This window comes from Dreissena polymorpha, chromosome 15 (genome assembly GCF_020536995.1).
Source record: "Dreissena polymorpha isolate Duluth1 chromosome 15, UMN_Dpol_1.0, whole genome shotgun sequence".
NCBI lineage: Eukaryota > Metazoa > Mollusca > Bivalvia > Myida > Dreissenidae > Dreissena > Dreissena polymorpha.
This window is the reverse complement of record NC_068369.1, coordinates 14393547-14413161: the sequence shown is the minus strand read 5'-3', so window position 1 is coordinate 14413161 and position 19615 is coordinate 14393547. Positions and strand designations below refer to the sequence as shown.

The 19615-nt window shown below is 33.8% G+C and overlaps 1 long non-coding RNA gene across 1 annotated transcript; it reads left to right on the top strand.

Annotated features, from left to right (window-relative positions):
• The first annotated feature begins 12182 nt into the window (after window positions 1-12182).
• Window positions 12183-14228, top strand: LOC127860741 (uncharacterized). Its single transcript, XR_008039912.1, has 3 exons — window positions 12183-12343; window positions 12910-13040; window positions 13828-14228. It is a non-coding gene; the product is annotated as an uncharacterized LOC127860741 (long non-coding RNA).
• Window positions 14229-19615: the final 5387 nt, after the last annotated feature.

The following is a 19615-nucleotide window of genomic DNA, read 5'->3' as shown; positions in this document are numbered from 1 at the left end:
CAATCGCGTATAAACGTATGCAAAAGTCAAACAGATTCTGTATGATCGGGTCCTCTCTCTGCTTTAAAAGCAAATCGAATCAAAGACAAGCGCACAATTTTCCTGCATTACACAGATAATTGGCGGATGTCTAATATTTTTCATGCACGCTTGTAAATGAATTGTAGATACTGAAATGATACCATTTACGTGAAAACGTATCGGAAAGTTCATACTATCAAAGTATTGAGATGGAAGATGCATATCACCTTTCTTCACGTGTCCTTTTATATTGAAAGCAATGAAGAGTTTCCTGTTAGACAAAATCTGTCCCGGTTCAAACCAATAATTTGCAACTACTTCCTTTTCGATGTTAAGACGGAGAATACGAAGCAAATGCATGGATATTCAATCATGTTCATTCTTTCAAAGATGATAGTCAACTATTTTAACATTATTCAATCGTATGACCATTCCGTATGCCCCGTTGCGAAACTGTTTCTATTCTTATCGCAACTTCAATAATTCATCAACTACCACTTTGATCTCTTTCATACTACGTTGAGAATATTAACAATTATAACTGCAGAATGTAAACTCACTGTTTTTTGTTTCGCTATCTTGTCTATTCTTACACGTTTCGTGTTGAAACTTTTATCGTTTTACAATTCCAATTCTGATTTTTTTATAACTTTTAAAGCACTACACTATTTATAGATTTGAATTTGTTATACGTTGGGGCTACAAGTGAAGTTTTTTTAACCATATTAGTCGGACTTTCAAATTTCAGAAGATAAGATATACTAGTATACACTAATATTCGAACTGTGTTTATCAATTTGTTTCACTGTACTTTGAAGTCGTAATTGTAAGCACATTTTGTCAAAAAAAGTATGTATATGTTCGTTTGCATCGTATTTTTTACGTGTGTTAACGAATATCTAGTATGTATACTATATGTTGAAACAAAGGCAACTTTGAGTTATAAACATATTTTTCCTTTTTATAAGGATGAAGTGTTTTAGTGATGTCATTGTGTGCTGTACTTTACCCTAAGGAAGAAGACGTTGGGCGTTTTCATGCGATTCCGTTTGAACACAGCGTTGAAAACTTTTAGTGATGTAATAATGCGCCTTAAAATAGAGAGGCAAACTTAGAGTGATGAAAAGGTGCCCTTAAAAATAATTAAGAACACTTTTATTGATACAATAGTGGGCCGTACAATAAGAGGGAACACTTCCATTGGTGTAAAGATGTTTCTCATAATAAGGGAGGAGACTTAGATGGGTGTAATAGTGTTCTTTACAGACCTAAGCTCTGGAATGTCATGATAAGCAAGCGATCTCTTTATATACAATTTGATTTTTTTAAAGAGTTTATATAGTTTATTTTCGCAAGTTTCGTACGTTTAGTCCTTTCTGAAAGAATTTTTCGTTGGTGATTACGCATTCGGTATCTCTCTCAGAATAGCGAATTCTGTATTTTGAATAATATTTTCGCGAATAATTGTTAGAGTGTGAAATGCATGATAATTATGATATTAAGTTGTTACATTTAATCAAAAACATGTATAATCACTGTTAACATTGATGATTGGTTAAAAACCATGGATATTATTTAAGACACGGTACAACACGATGAACATATATTGTTGGAAGTAGATCCTTCGCATTTGAAAAAGCAAAAAAAATGCCATTTGTGACAAGGTATGTGGGATACATTCTTGTTTTTAACCACTTACTTTATTACAAAATCAGTCGCGCATCTTAAACAAATCCAATCAAATGTTCATTTAGTGGCCGGTAATGAAAACATGCATGTCATACTCTTCTTGTACTGGAATCGTAATTATCGAAGATATAGACAAAACGGAAGGGAAGGTTTTGATGTTATTTGAATACAATCACACATAGTATATCTCAAACGATATTAAATCAGGTTAACGATGTTTCGAAAGAATAGCGTATTACCTTTCCTAACTTATTTTTTAATATTATACTTTTTATTATTGATATAGTGTTGAAGCTGAATAGTTAAATAAAATTGGTGCAAATATACCACCTGCTACCTGCGTTATACCACTTGATTATACGAAAAATGTAATTCAAAATGACAAATGTAAAGAATTTATGTAGCTATTCATGATAAAAAAGGGTATACTCGGAATAACGCTGACTACATCGTTGTATCGACCTTTGCCGCAAAAAACATATAGTTTGCTGACAAAATGTTTTTTTGTAAATAAATTCACAGTTTAAATATACGAGTGCTCTGCAATTTAACAACACTTTCATGGCACTACATATTATGAGCGAAAATCTTGCATAATCACAAAACAAATGGTTGTAGCTTTATAAAGTTGATGCGCATGGATTTATGTAGAACTGTACATACTATCAATCCTAATTGCACCGTGTCTTTTTTTGGCATTTTATTTCAATCTTTAATTAATATATTATTATATGTTATAGATGGACAATTGTGACCAAAAATTAAATGTTATACAGCTTAACCAACGTGAAACGAATGAATAATTTGCAGAGTTGTGTTGTTATTGTTACATTTTGTAAGTATACATTGCTTGCTTATATGAAGTATAAAGCTTTTCCTGTAGCAGCACGAATGGCCGAGCAATCTCCACGCAGAGTTGTCGTTCCTTGCTCTCGCATACAACTCTGCGAAATGCTCAGCTTGCCATTTTGTCTATAAAATAGGTAAAACCGAACAAACGCATTCAATGTATATTTGAATGGATATTTAAGATCGCATGCATTTAATTAAGAAATATGACTTTTAAATGTACGATAAATCGTGCAAAAACTTGCGAGTTTTAATGCAACTCTTTGGAACTAATTTATTGCCCATTTACGCAGATGGAATCATTCCACGCACTTCACAAATGTAAACAATTGAACATATTTTTTTGAGTGACGTTAGGAATTGCTTCGACGTGTGTATGTATGTTGGTTTCTTAACATAAAAAAACCCATATCAATTTTATAATAATGAATTAAGACTGATATAAGATATCATGGTATGAGATGGTTTTCTTTAATGCAGTAAATGCAATGTAACCGTCGTGCAAGAGATTGCTTAGTATTCTGTAACCTCAATGATGAACGCTTGGAATGATCATGACATAAATGAGACGCTTTCATAACAATAGTCTGTTCTGAGCCCAACACTGAGGTGAATGTAATGTAACCGTCGTGCAAGAGATTGATGGCCGAGAGGTTTCAGCGTAAAAATTTTACTCCAAGGGTCGATAGTTCGAGTCTAGATGAGATTAACTGTGCTTTCTTTTTTTTTAATCGATTATTGTTTTATACTTGAGCTCCTTAGTTTCGATGTCTTCATTTCTCAATTTAAAGCAATCAATGACACATTTCAAAACAAGTCGAAATCTGTGAACGATTCCATTTTAAGAGTTCATTTATATACTTGTTAAGAATGGGGTTAAAGTATTAAAGAAATTTCTAAAAATATTTGGATCTGATATGTCGCCACGTGTATGTTTTGTTTTGATCGCCTCTAAGTCTCAGCTGTTTTGGAAAACGCATATATCAACAGTGTAAAACACAATTTCTAACGGCTTGTCGATGACATAATGTTGTTTCATTGAAGTATGCATACGCTCATTAATTTCACCATGAACTAACTGATACGTGTAAAACGCATGCTTATATATTGTGTACAACCCAACAAATGTGTTACGTCTTCGACCGAAAAACATTCCATATGGTTTGATCAAACCAGTTCTAAAATTGTCAAGAAATCAATGTGCTAATACTCAAAGAACAAATAGTATTTTACGAAGTTAAGTTCTGTATAATGGTACAGATTCAACATGATTAACAAGAATTAATGTTAAATCATATTACAGGCTAACAAATTGGAATGTTAAAGGGGCCTTTTCACAGATTTTGGCATTTTTTAACTTATTCATTAAATGCTTTATATCGATAAATGTAAACATTGGATCGTAAAAGCTCCAGTATAAAATCAAGAATAAAATTTAAAAAAGGAAAAGAACATTGCCCGGACCAGGTTTCGAACCAGTGACCCCTAGAGTCCTGCCGGAGTCCTGAAGTAAAAACGCTTCAGCCTACTGAGCTATTCCGCCAAGTACACATGCATGACGTATTTTATACCTTATATAAGCAATCTTCGTAGTTTCACAAAATTTAACGACAAAAACAGAACTCTCCAAATTATTCAATCGTTTCGCGTTGCAACGCTTTATAATTTTTAGGTTTTAAAATCGTCAAAAGATGCATATAATGGCTATATTAGACCATGGTAAATGTTCAGTATTACTGTTTCCTCACAAATATCATAACTAAAACGAAAATTTGCGAATCTGAAACAACTTTTTTCAATTTTGTCAATTTACCAAAGCGTGAAAAGATCCCTTTAATAATGAAGTAAATATAGAAAAACAATTTGAAGTAAATTCAATGTTACCCTGTAATATGTTTAAACATATAAGAGATGTTGCATTTACTATGAAATGAAACGATACTTTACATGTATCTGCAGCTCATCGGAAACATAACATCAAGTCTGTATACAGACCTACACAGTTTTCAATTTAGTGTAAGCTTTTAAATGCCATACCAAATACAATGCGCATACCATATCATAAGTTAACACTTACGGCTTATCGCAAAAGTGCAATAATAAAATCAAAATACGCACGCATGCGTTGGAAAAAGTGCGTTAAAAAATATTTATTACTATATTTTAGAATGCAAAATGTGTATGAAACGGCTCGATTTATCTATAGTTATGTTATACAGATGTTTTCTCATTGTTGGAACGGGACGATTGGAAAGTCCATGTAGCACGTGTATTAATCAAAACGAAAGTCAGTCGTCACCTAACTCATATGACTCATGTCATCGGCGATGTTTTTGCCTTGTATATAATATTGTACAACGAATTACGTGGCATTAACATTATATTGTACACAATTTATATAAAAGTATATATTTATATAAATATAATTCAATGCCATAATCATGTACTTCATGTAATGCTTAATCAGTTCATACACTCATGTAGTAAATAGTATTGTGCATAACAGAATACACACTCAATTCCACATAAAGCTACGCTGTTATATAATGTTTACAGTTTAAACACATACAATTGGATGTCCGGTAAGGACAGACAGAAAGACAAAAACAGTTTATTCAGACTCATACACAAGTACATCGTCTTCATACCAAAATATACATATTATTTTTCTTCACGTAACTAGGTATAACAAAATAACTTTACATAACGTAAAACAGACATTTAAGAATACGCATACTAATAAACTATCAAGTTTGAAGCAGTAAAAACATTATTAAACTGAATTATTTAGAATCGCATTTCTTATCACAAGAGCTTCTTAGATATATTTACAAACATTATAAATAACTGTTTTGTCAGATGAAACTAATAACTTGTGGAATTTAAATACATATGGGTTTATATAAAATTTATGGCTTATACATTGTTTCCTTAAATCAGTGTAACATCGGCATATACATATAAAATATTATTAATCTTCTAAATCAAAGTCTTACAACATAAGCAATAAAGTTCATTACGTGGTATGTTATTCTAGGCGTATCTTCCAGTTTGGATTCTCAAAGGATATGCAGAGACTCATTGTCTAACAAAAAATAATCGCAAACGTCTAGGAAGTAAATCTAAATATGTTTCACATTCAATACAGCTTTTACAAAACTTTATACATATCTAATACAGTACTATTATTCATTTTACCGTACCGCTGTTGTTTAAAATTGTAAACAAGTCTACAAGGTCAGGACATAGCATCTCACCATGGCGACCCGATGTCAATCCGTGGTTCGAAGAATTTGTCATTGGTTGGTGGTTACCATACCGGAAAGGTGGGGTTTCCACCGGGTACCCTGGCTTTCCACAAGGGCACAGCACCACACCAACATAAAACATGTATTTAAGTACAAAAGCGCAAAATCTGAACATTACAACTGTAATTAGAACTTCGTCCTTACTATTGTGAGTACAATCGTACATAAGGTTGGAGCGCTGTGGCACTCTCAGGGTCCTGACATTACGCTGACTCAGGAGCGGAAGTTCATAATACACTTCGAAAAACTCAAACACATTCTTAAACGAGTGTTATTATACACACCTTAAAAAACTAAAACTTTTTCTCAACACAGATTTACATTCATTTCGAAAGTTTCTATTTATGATGGTATAAATTATAGGGTTCGCAGCGTTGTTGAGGTAAAATAAATGGTGAATAAAACTACCGAGTACTCTTTTAATGTGTGTGTCCTCCTTCAAAATGTCTCCGTGAATTGTAATTGCCAAACGAACAATCAAGAATGGCATCCAAGACAGAAAAAGAACACATGTGACGCAAAATAACACTTTAGCAGCTTTAAGACGTCTTTCAAAATTGTTTGTTCCCGTTATCTCGGTATTTCCAGTCGTTGGTTCAGTTGTCAAATTTCCAGTATTAACGAATTGAGATGGCTTATAATTGATTGTTTCCGTTTTTGTAGATGACGCAATATTCTTGTTAGATATACCAATACTTTGTTTATTCTTATTAGAAAAGGCATGGTTTCGGTTATTTTCGAAACGTGGGACCGTTAAAAAGTCAATTTTGTTGTGATTGGTGTATGAAGACCTGACTGGCTCTCGGGAGGTGCTTGGATATACTCTTGCGGCACTGGTTGACGCTATCAGTTGTGGTCGTATGGTTTTGCGTGTTCTATATGCCGCGACAGCTACTTTCCAGTATAGTATTACCATTGCGACAACCTCTGCTAAGAATAGGCCCATGATAATTGCTCCAAATACCGCAAGAATACATGATGTTTGGTATTTTACTTTATGGTGACAACGATACGTAAACAAGATTACATTATCCATTCTAATTTCATAAGTTGTCGATCCGTAAAATTCAAATAATGGTAAACTAACAAAAAGCGAAAACGCAGTTATCGATGCAATGCCCTTTCTTACGTGATCATCAAACTTAAGGTATTTCAAGGGATGGCATATGGCCAAATACCGGTCGATTGCAATAAGAAGAAGGGAAAGTCCAGATAAAGACAGATTCCAGTGAATAAAGAACTCGAAAAGTTTGCACGTGATCTCCCATGTTTGGTTGTGTGGATGAAATAATTTATACAACACGTAAGGGTGGAGAATAGCGCAGGCAATCAAATCCATAATAGCGAGCAGCAGTATAAAAAGTATCGCCGACGTCTTATTACCCCGTTTTCCGTACACAAACAACACAAGTGTATTACCCGTGAGACCAACTACCATGAACAAAATCATCATCACAATTATGGGTGCGTTAACGAGTGCGTCATTTTTGTTCAGTTCCTGTACTCGTTTGTCCCAGCATGTCATGTTGATTGTTTCACTGCAAGTGAACCATGTGTCATTGTCCATTCTTGTTTAATAAGCCTTTATGGCGTTTGTGTTCCGATGACAATCTTGAAGTCTTCCCTAAAATACAAGTGAATATAATGAATAATGGTAAGCTAGACATGAATAGATAAGATTAAAACAATTTGTCTCATCAAGCATTCATTCAATGTATCAAACGTTTATTTTGTCACGTGCGTTTTAATTGTGGTTGAATTCTTTGGTCATGTCTTTGTCAACAATGTGCTTACATTATGTTCAGCTGGCCGTTGTTTAAAAACACCGCACGGTCAGTTGCTATTTCCCGTTAAAAATTGGTTCTGTGTATATGTTGAAAATAAGAGAAGGTCGCCACTTTCTAAATTCATGTTTGAAACCACAAACCAAGCGATTTTATTCTCAGTATGTAATATAGTGTTGCGCTCTTTTGTTCAATTCAAACTCACGTGGTCAACACTGACCTCGAACCATGGGTAACCTGAATAATGCAGCCTTAAGTTTCAATTTGTTTAAACAAAACGCAGGATTTTATTAAAACTGTTGTCAAGACACAGTGACATGGTGAATTGTGATTTCATATTTTCTGTAAACAATATTTACTACATGTATGAAATATTATTTGTATAAAACACACATTTAACGCATACTTTTAAACTACACTCGCATCAACTAGACATGACATACACAAATATAACACACGCTTACACATGAATTCAACAAGGGTACGCATTAAAATGGTCAATGCAATGAATTTGGAGTGTTCACTAGTTCAAGGGGTTCCAAATCTCAAACCTGGCTTAGAGTCATTCACTAGATATTTACAAGTAAAAAAACATAGAATATTTGTTGGATTCAGTGGAATATCGATTTTAATTCACGAGTGATCATAACAAAAATATGTTCACGAGTGGCGCATTCTATTTTCTATGAACGAGTGAATAAAAATCGATATTCCACCAAATCCAACACATTTTCTTTTTATTGTATGCAGGGCCGGATTAAGCACTAGGCTGCAGCCTTGGGCCCCCGATTTTAGTTGCCCCCAACGGTAGGCCAAAGTTTCCTATGTATACTCTTTCTTTATTACTACATTTTACGTCTCTATGGGGATTGCAGTAGAAATGTTGTGTCAGATTTTAGCAGTATCCCGATGTATATCACATTGCAAACGTTTAATTCGCTTTGATGTATTATGCTATCAATTTCTTTCTGTGTTGTATATACATTCAGAACTGTTAGTTTCTCTGTTTATTATACGACTTGCCCGTATGATCATGACAGCATCTGGTCCGTTTAGTTCGCTTTTATTTACTTTGCTGGATGCACCAGTAGGGATATGCAGCAAACCATTGCTTCTTTGTGTTATTGGGCCCCTGATGTAAATACACTATTAACGGAGCCAATCACTGGCTTCCGATTGTTGTTAATACCGTTTCACGGTTTCCGAGCTCAATTTACCCTATGTTCATAACCTGCACAATTTTGTTTATGCATCATTCCTCGATAAGTGTACGGCCAGATTACCACACTAACCTATAAGATATTTCACTGACTTATCAGATTCCTGACACATGCCACAAAGATTTATCTCAATTCCAGTTAATAACTGTCAAGGTGGGGGTTATTTTTAACATTAACACGCGTGAAAAACTATCTGAGGAACACCAGGAGTCGCGAAAGGGTGACAGCATTGTGGCTACTGTCTATTGAATTTCAAGTCCTCCGAGAACTAGACTTCACACAGCTGATCGTTGACTATAGCCAGCTGAAGTGTCGTAGAAGTGACTTATAGAATGGAATCTATTACATGCAACATAAGTATTAAGTTCAGTTAATAAAATAGTTATACATTATTTAACTCGTTTTGCTTCAAATATAATGTAACTGCCAACTGTGTACAAATGAAAGTTTTCTGATTTTTGTAGACGTAGTATCAAGCATGATTTCCAATATACAAAAGGGGGACCAGAGCGAGGGGGCCCCCCCTGTAACATGTGCAGCCTTGGGCCCCAAAACAGCTTAATCCGGCCCTTATATTTTATGCTTTTTTCAACTTTTATTATCCCCACGCTTTTCGGAGAAAAAGTGGGGATATTGCGGTGATGTCCGTCTGTCCGTCCGTGCGTCCGTCATGGCCACCTGCTCCTCCTACACTATAGCACTAGAATCTTGAAACTTACATACATGGTAGCTATGAGCATATGTGCGACGGTTACAGTGGCGGAATTTCGACCTGACCCCTGGGTCAAAAGTTATGGGGGTTGGAGCGGGGCCGGGTCAGAGATTTTCCTGCGATCGTGATTCGAAAAAGGCTCATAACTACTGTGTCCCTTCAGATAATGCTTTCATATTTGATATGCATGTGTATCTAGACAACACCTATCCATGTGCATACAATTTTTGACACCTGTGACCTTGCTCTTGAATTTTGTGTCAGCTTTTAGTTTTCGAAATCTGCGACCGCGAAGCGAAAAAGACTCAGAACTACTGTGTCCTTTCAGATATTGCTTTCATATTTAGTATGCATGTGTATCTGGGCAACACCTATCCATGCGCAAACAATTTTTTACCCTGTTACCTTGACCTTGAACTTGAGCTCAGCGTTCAGGTTTCGAAATCTGCGACCGTGATTCGAGAAAGGGTCATAACTACCGGTCCCTTCAGATATTGCTTTCATATTTGGTATGCATGTTTATCTGGACAACACTCTATGGGCATAAACATTTTTACCTCTGTGACCTTGAACTTTGGGCCAGTTTTCAGGTTTTGAAATCTGCGACCGCGATTTGAAAAAGGCTCATAACGTCTGTGTCCTTTCAGATATTGCTTTCATATTTGGTATGCATGTATCTGGACAACACCTTTTCATGCGCATAAAATGTTTGACCCCTATTACCTTGACCTTGAACTTGAGTTCAGCGTTCAGGTTTCGAAATATGCGACTGCAATTCGAAAAAGGCTCATACCTGTTGTGTCCCTTCAGATATTTCTTTTATATTTGGTACGCATGTGTATCTGGACAAGACCTTTCTATGCGCATGAATTGTTAATGCCCCCGGTAGGATGGCATATAGCAGTGGAACTGTCAGTCAGTATGTCAGTATGTCAGTATGTGTGTATGTGTGCATGTCAGTCTGTCCGTCCGTCCGAATAAAACCTTTTACGTTGGCCATAACTTTTGCATTATTGAATATAGAAACTTGATATTTGGCATGCATGTGTATCTCATGATGCTGCACATTTTGAGTGGTAGAAGTTTAAGGTCAAGGTCATCCTTCAAGGTCAAAGGTCAAAGGTAAAACATACTTTTTTTTTCAAAGCGGCGTTCTCGTGAAGCTGCACATTTTGAGTTGCGGAAGTTCAAGGTCAAAGTCATCCTTAAGGTGAAAGGTTAAACAAAAAATTCAAAGCGGCGCAATAGGGAACATTGTGTTTCTGACGAACACATCTCTTGTTTACCACTGTGACCTTGACCTTAAACTTAGGGTCCACGTTTAGATTTTTAAATCTATTATGTGGTTATCTACCCAATCAGAAGAAGTGCAAGCATTTTCATCGGACAAAGGAATTTTCAACAATGAAGCTTGTGTATTGAAAACACAAATAGAGTTACACAGTATTGGCGCAGAGATGTAATTGTAGTCAATTCTTTGTGTTAACTCATCTGTGAAATGGTTTAGCTCATCCATCTAATGTTTATACAAGGGATTATAAAATATTGACGCAAAGGGACACCTATATATGAGAGAAGAGATAGAATGCAGTCAAGCATAAAAAGCATGAGAAACTGATGGAATAGAGCCTCAAAAATCTATAAACGGGCTGAAACTTTCAATTTGTTCAAATACACTTTTAGACTCATTACTGAAAAGTTCAAGTAGGAAAAATGTGAGAAACAATTTAAGGCAAGATGGACTTTGAACAGGCACATCAAATTCGGACATGAAATTCAACATTTTCATTGTTGTGTACAATATTGCGAAAGAAAATTTCTGAGACGCTACTATTAAGTCAACCATTTTACCTCAAAACATAACTTTTCCAAAACAGAAGCAAGAAGATTGGCTATAAGAGAGCATGTTCAGCCATCTCTTAAGTCATTTCAATGAGGATGACATGTACATGATGGACGTCAGTGAAGTTGATTCAGTATTAGATTTGTAAGGAGAGCAGGATGAGGAGGAGAAATTAGGGCATATATTTTTACTCATTTTGTAGGTTTATTTTACATTAACTTCTTTATTTCTACACCGAATTACATCAATTTTAAACTGAACATCTCTTATGAAAATACGGTCAATCTCAACTATGCATGGTCTCATTAACAACCCTTGGGCGCCCCTGGGTCAAACATGCGGCGTGTGGATACGCGTCGGCCTCTGCCGCGCCATTTCTAGTTTATATTGTTAAAGAGTTTTACTGGAGAATTTCGCTGGAATTATGACGTTATTTCGTCAAAAAATGACGTCATCTCACAGTAAAAAGTCAATTGAATTGTCGAATTAGAGTAGTCTCCCATTCGGATAGGTATCGCTCACTTCCATTATGTTAAAAGTAAACAGCGCAAAAAGTAAACCATGGAAAATGCTATTGTCGTATGGGGACGATTGAACTTTACCGGTACGCAACACTTAACATCTAACAGCGTACCCTAACCCTAACCCTTAACACCTTACACATAACAACTGATCTTTTTTATCCTATATATTTCCTTAGTATTGGGGCTACCGCCCCTAAACCCCCGCTTTGTCGATAGTGGTAAACAACTGCGTACCGGTAAAGTTCAATCTAGCCGTCGTATGCCTGAATGTTAAAATTTGGGACACGTTGGCAGATATGGCAAGCCTGTAACGCTGCACAAATTGAAAAGAAATAATGCCACGAAAACCGCATGGATTAGAGCTATAAGCAGGCAAGATAGGAAGCCAACCGGGTAGGTATCATTAGTGTATCGACATCTTATATGTCGATGTACATAAATATCGTATTTGTAGGAGTGGTACACCATGTACATGAATAGCAGTATAATTATAAACATTTTGTTAATATTAATCGGTTAATAAACTAATTAAATTCGATTTAATATGGCCTAATGTTTTGACATTTTACACCATGGTTTGCTAATCTTAAACTTGAATGATTACTGTAAATTGAGCAGATTGTATTGAATATTTATGTTTCCAGACCAAACCAATGTAAATACCCACAATCAGCTACTCTATTCCGTGAATGCCTGAAATTGTATTCTAATGAACTTAAATGGCATTTATAATGAAGAAATTAATACAACATAGAGCTATTTTTTATCTATATTTCTTGGTACACTTACAGTGGATTAAACACCACCACCCTGCCCCACTTTGTATATTAATTTATTTGCCATGTTACACACAAACATGCATTTTTCATTTATCACTATGACAAATTTAAGGTGTACTGGCTGTTTATTTTATTTTTTCGGTATCAAGTTTAACCCGTTTGTGTATATTGATGTTGCAGATACACCAGGGTATGGTATGATCATTTGTGGGTGGAATTGGTTAAAACTCCATGAACAGAAACAAGGTGCTAACAAAATACCTTGGGCAGAAGATCCTTTCTAAGTAAAGATATGTAAATCTCTAATAAAGGTAATGAATTACTGGTTCAGCCTTTCATCGCATTTTAAGTAATTTATCACTAAGCCATTTGGTTATTTGAATTTTAGAGTGATGCACCTCCTGTGTATTAAAACTGTATTGTTATTTGCATTTAATCAGTATATTTGTTTGTTGTTGTATTTATATAAAATGCACACAAACATGAATTTATATCTTACTGTTACTTTTTTGTTGTGTTTGAAAGTGCTGATCAGTCGTAATGATTCTTCAAGTCAACAGAGTTAGAGTCATTTCTGGGATCAGATTGAATTATTTTATGGGGAATGATATCAATATGTATTGTCTCCAAAATAAATATATCTTTGATCTTAACATTAACATGTCTTTAGTTCAAAGACTTTTAAGATTAACCATCCCTTTTTTAATATGGAAGTGAATTGTCTTTTTTAGAACAAAACATAATATACTCTATTTGAAAGGAATAGGAAATTAACATTAACTTCAATTGAAAACCATTCAAATAAACATTAAGATGTATGTATTTATAATAATAAACATACCTTTACTTGTTTTAGCTAGATTGCATCCAAAGCCTTAGGCTTATTGAGATACTCTCGAGTCTGTTTCCTGGGAAGAACCAGTACATGGTGTATTTGGAAAGATCATGAGAACGCTCTCCAGGTAGGGATCAAACTTACGGCCTCCCAATCGCTAGGCAGGTATCGTTTCTAGTATGCCACAGCGAGATTATTAAAAGATACAATATATATAAAATAAAAAATTTAAAATTCATTCATGTAAAATTTATGTATTTTAGCTATGCCAAGTCACATGCTGATGACACCAGTGTCGGTAATGGCAGCTCTGGAAGTGTCGGTGAACAGGCATCTCCTGACAAGCGTGAAATCTCCACATATATCCAAAAGATCAGAAATAACAATGGAAGACATTAATGCCTTATACGATAAAATCATGTTTTATACTGGCCTGTCAATTTTCGTTATTTTTAATTCGTTGTTTTTAGATTTTAAGAATTTGGTGCCGACAAGTTATATACTAAAAAACTGAACATTGTTGAGATTAAGACAGTGCGTAAAAGAAAGTTAAGACCTGTTGATGAGTTTCAATGACATAGTAAACAAATTATTTAATGCAACAAAATGAAAATAAGTCTTCAGTGCTAGTACTGTATTGATAAATAAAACATTTTTTTAATTTTGAATGAGTTGTATCTTTTAATTGTGTTTTTGTTCTTTGAGTGCTATGCACAGTCACATGTTACAGTAAACTATTCTTTCAAATCACATATTTCATAGGCCATATAAGTATAGATTGATATATGTATAATAACAGTATATCTTCATTTCCCAATTGATTAAAACTAAATAATTGGCCACGTTTAAAAATATTTAACCAAAAAAGACTTGACTTGCTTGAAGAATAATATGAAAATATTTGTCATTGTTATTTTGCCAAGATGTATTTATAAGTATATTTCTTTGATGTCAGAATGAAACACTTCAGGTAACTGTAAAAAACTGACGGACACTTATTTGGTTCATTATAAATGAACATATGTCTAATTACATAATTTTGCAGACCATTCTAAAAATTATGGGATAAAGAGATATTGCTCATTTTGAGAATTTTCCACTTTTACCACAATTAATTCCACCAAGTGTAAGTTATTTCTTCTTTAATTTTTTTTATTAATAGTTTAAGAACATTATCTAGACACCTATTAACTCTATTGTGCGAACATGATTTGAACCATATTGCTGAATGAACAATTTAATCATAAAAGGCATTTACTTCTTTTGTTAAAAGGTTTACACTACTAACAAAGGCTCAAATGGAATTGAAATAAATGAAACTTCCCCCAGATTTGCAATATAAATGTAAAATGTAACAAGATTCTTCTATGAAAAAGACAATACAATTTATCTCTAGCTATACTATAAATATGAAAAACTAAAATTAAGGAGACACTCATTGAAAATATTCATGAAAAATAATCCAATCAATTTAATTTCATGTGATTAAATCATTAACAGTAAAACGCGTTATTATTAATCGACTGGAAATGAAATCAGAATCTTAAAGCAAGCAGACGAAAAAGGCACTTGCTTAATAAATCAACTCTAATTTTTGGGGCACACAATCTTTGTTCTAGAAGGAGTGCAGTATCCGAAGAAGAACTCGGTCAATTAATTTTGTCAGTGGACATTGAAAATAAACAACACAACACTGAACTATGACCAATCACTACACCCTCACACAGTATTACAGTGGAAACCCTCTAAAACCGGATCCTCTCTATACCGGATTCCTCTTTAAACTGGACAAATGGTCCGGTCCCATTTTTTCCCCTTTAAAACCATGCGTAAAATATCTCCTCAAGACCGGAATCCCCTCAATTCCGAATACCGGTCATTCTTTGGATCAACATTGGGTAATTCCATACGTAATTGTATCTCTCTAAACCGCTCAGGGCCGGTTAATTGCACCTCAGACCTAGTGTCAAAAAGTTGTGATTAGCGGATTAACGCGTGAAATTAATTAAGGTGGTCGAAAAATTTGCAAACTGTAAAAATCGCAAATCAATTTTAAGACATTTATACATCACATGTATATAGAAAATATTTAAAATCAATTCAAAAACATCATAATTTATTAATCGTAAAATCAATAAATTTACTCTTAACTGGTATATGAAACTGATAGTCAAGTGTGACAGTGACAGAAGAATATCAATCAATATTTAAAATAAACCCACATTAATGAGGTGTATGAATCAATGAAAAACCCTTACAGAAACGTAATAAATGTTGGGTATGAATTGAATAATGCAACTGACACAGTTTTAAAAGCAGAATGCTATTATCAGTGTTGCTAATCTTTTACTGATGGAAAGTTCTGGGTCGCGAAATTATATTGCAATACAACATTAAAATGCTAATGTTCACAAACTAGAACGATAAGTATATCAATCAATGAAGAAATAACTGTATACGTAAATTTTGATTGAAATGAACAGTAAATATTACAATTTCTGAGATCTGAGATGCAGCACTTGTTTTAGTTTGGTTTGTTTACCTTTTACCCGATACCTTCCCGAATGGGAGATAACTCTTGATCGCCCATAGTTTCGAAAAGACCGAATTGATAAGACATGGTTTACATGTTAATGTGACTTTTGATGTATGCGTTCCAGCGAAGAAGCGACATTACTCGCTTAATACATTTCATTGATGTAAAATACAAAACATTTACTTTATTCTTTTATATCGGAATATCAGTTGCATGCAGTTTTTGAAAATTGAATAAAACAAATCGATTTTTTTCTTGACACAACATATTTAATCTTTTTATAACAAACTAACATAAAATATTTTCTTCGTTTTAAAGAATGTCCATATATATTTATATAATCTTTAGTACACATTATATTGTTTCGTATTTATTTCATATATCTTTCGAAAAGTCAAAGTTTGTAGACAAATATTAACTGCTGTCTTCAACCATTTTTGACATGGTAGTTTTAGTAATGAAAATAATAGTAATAATTCGTCATATATAGAAACATATCGCATATATGCTTAGAAATATAAATATATCAAAGTAAAAATCTTATAAAAATCAAAATTACACTTACCGTAAAGCTTCCGTTCGCTGTAAAGTCTCTTGAAGCAACTGATATTAAGGCAACCGTAATAATGATATAAAAGATTCGCGATTGCCACTATCAATACACCAGCGTCTACAGTGATTATTATTTTTCCTGGCAAAAGCCTAAGTTACTCTAAGGAATCGATATCAAATGAAGTGAAATCGCACTGTAACAAATGACAAGTATGCAATATAGATATCACTCTTAACTAAATAATTTCTTATAAGTAGAAAATAAATATATATATTTTGTCGTAATTGTTGAATATATTTCCATATAAATACTATAAGTTTAACACTGATTATTATATAAACAGTAATTGCTATTCATTGGTTTTTGTATTACCATGCGTGAAATAAATATTGGATCATTCACCGAATACAACAGTTGTTATGTTTTGTGCGTAAGTAGACCGATGAAGTTTAAGGAATAATATTCCGAGTTTTCTTTTTGAAACTATAGTAACATTATTCTATATGCTTGTTGAAAAATAATAACATATGGTTATTTATAAACTACAATAAAACTAATTGTGTCCGTAGTTGTCGCTTCTCAACTAATTAGTGTGCTTCTATGCTGTTGTTGATTAAAACAAATACGCATGGGAGCATTTTTCCGTAAGTATATTAAGTCTACGATTCAATGGGAAGATATGATCAATGTGAAACACGCTTAATCGAGTAATTCCAATCAAAAGAACTTCAACTAAAGGGGTTATTTCTTCTTATTAAAAGATAGCAAGATACTTTCAGCATTTGCTTTTCACATACTGATTAGTTTTATGCCACAAAAGTGCTTCAGCGAATCTATGAAAGCCTTCTTACTAATTATATGACAGTGTCTTTCTAGAATCACGAAACTGTCATGTTGAGTTAAAAAATAGTTTGGTTAAACTAGTGACAGAAGCACTCTTGATTAAATTGCAATAAACAAATACTCTTGTGAAGAGGAGGTGCGAAAACGAGGAGGGTCTATTTTCAGTATTTCAAGTCTATGTAAAACACACAAAAAAGTTGCAAACAAAATAAGAATAACATAAAATAAGCGGAACAGGCGCCCGTTGAAAATATGTAAAGAGAAACTGAATCTCGATCACAAGATGACATAGACGTGGAAATTAAAATGAAGCTTGAGACATTGAGTCTGACAATTCTCATTGTCAATTAAAACACAACATAGGCGATTACAAACACGAGAGGGTCGATCAGAATAAAAATTCGACGATTTTTCAAAGATATGAAGCAAAATATCCATAAATCTGTTATTCATAAGATAGAGGTCATTGAATGACCTCTATGTAACAAGACCCAAGACGTTATAAACATGCAATATTGTGTTGTATACCGGGAATGCTAGAAAATGTATAATACATATTGGTTGCCACTTCAAATTTTGTATTTAAGACATAGTTCAGCGTAGTGTTCCCATTTACAAGATTTTTTTCTACCGTTTCCCAATCGTTGTATAAGATAAACTGTTACTTAACTATAAACATGTTTCTCTAACTCATCTGTTTTGTTATTTAAACGTCGTTGCAAAAGTACGTGAATAGAGTAGCATGTATTTATACACATAGCGTGATTTCACGGATGATGATAATAATCGGATAGTTGGTCTGCTAGTTTTGCTAGTGTTACAAATAGGGGTTTGTTCTTCTCTGATACGAAGAAATAATAGCAATCGTTTTGTTTCCAATTTCAAGTAAGATAACTGCATTACATGTAGCAATACCTCTATTTGTGCTATATTTTGTATTATAAAATTATTTACGTATATTTCTATTAAAGATTAAATCCCCCACATATTTTCCATATTAAAATTGTCCATAGGTAATTTTGGTAACGAATGTTTGAAAATCGACAAAATTAGGGGGCAATATACAAGTCAAAATTTAACATTGCACTTTATAGCCAGAATAAAGTTTTTTCTGAAAGCTGGATTCTCGGGAATGGCTTAAGTGATTTTATTGAAACTTGTAAAAACTATTTTGATTATTAAAATCATACCACGATCCAAAATTGGTTACTCTAGATTGAAAATGAATACGAAGTAAATGTTCACTAATTTCAATATAGAGGGTGAAGGCATACCAAATAATGTAGCTTGGATGTGTATGTATTTGCTTAGTTATCATAGGATACATACCACTCATCAGGTCCGTAGCCAGGGTTTTGAAAAGGGGGATGCGAATTTTCTCATCAATTATTGTTATTGAGCGACGAAGTGGAGAAGGGGGTTGGTGCGGAAGGGGTGTACCCCTCCAACAATGGGGAGGGGGGGGGGGTTGGAGGTCCTCCCCCTAGAAAAAATTGAAAAAGAAACGTAAAATCCTTCATTCTGGTGACTTTTTATCTGTATTAAGAGACTGAAGTTATATAGCATTGTGTATGAAATTTCACTTTCATTGACCATACTCAGTGACTGATCGACATGAATATGATATGACATACATGTATTGCCCACTACCGTTTTTTATTAACCACCTTTTTCGATCAATCACGGAAATACATTATGAATAATGTATAAAAATACGGTGTCTAACCCGAGACTAGTATGAGCGCACACAGTTTGTTTACATATATGCCATAACAAATTTGTAAAATGTACAATCAACAATAAGAACGGAATAAAATATCATTATTTATTGGAATCTTGGAAGCTTGATAAAATTGGTGAACGTTAACATTCCAATATTCTAATATTCAAAAATAAAAATAGAGGACATATTTGCCTTTTTTTCAAAACAATTATTTGCCTGCTACTATGGATAAAACCCGTGGCCTAGCATTGCTCTAAACGTGCTTAAAGTGTATTGTACAACAAACACTGATTAACGAAATTGGTCTTCTCCAACCTTCGTCAATACTAAACAGAAATCAAAAAATGTTATAATTTGTTCTTTTTTTTATTAAACTATTTTAAACAAATTTAACAA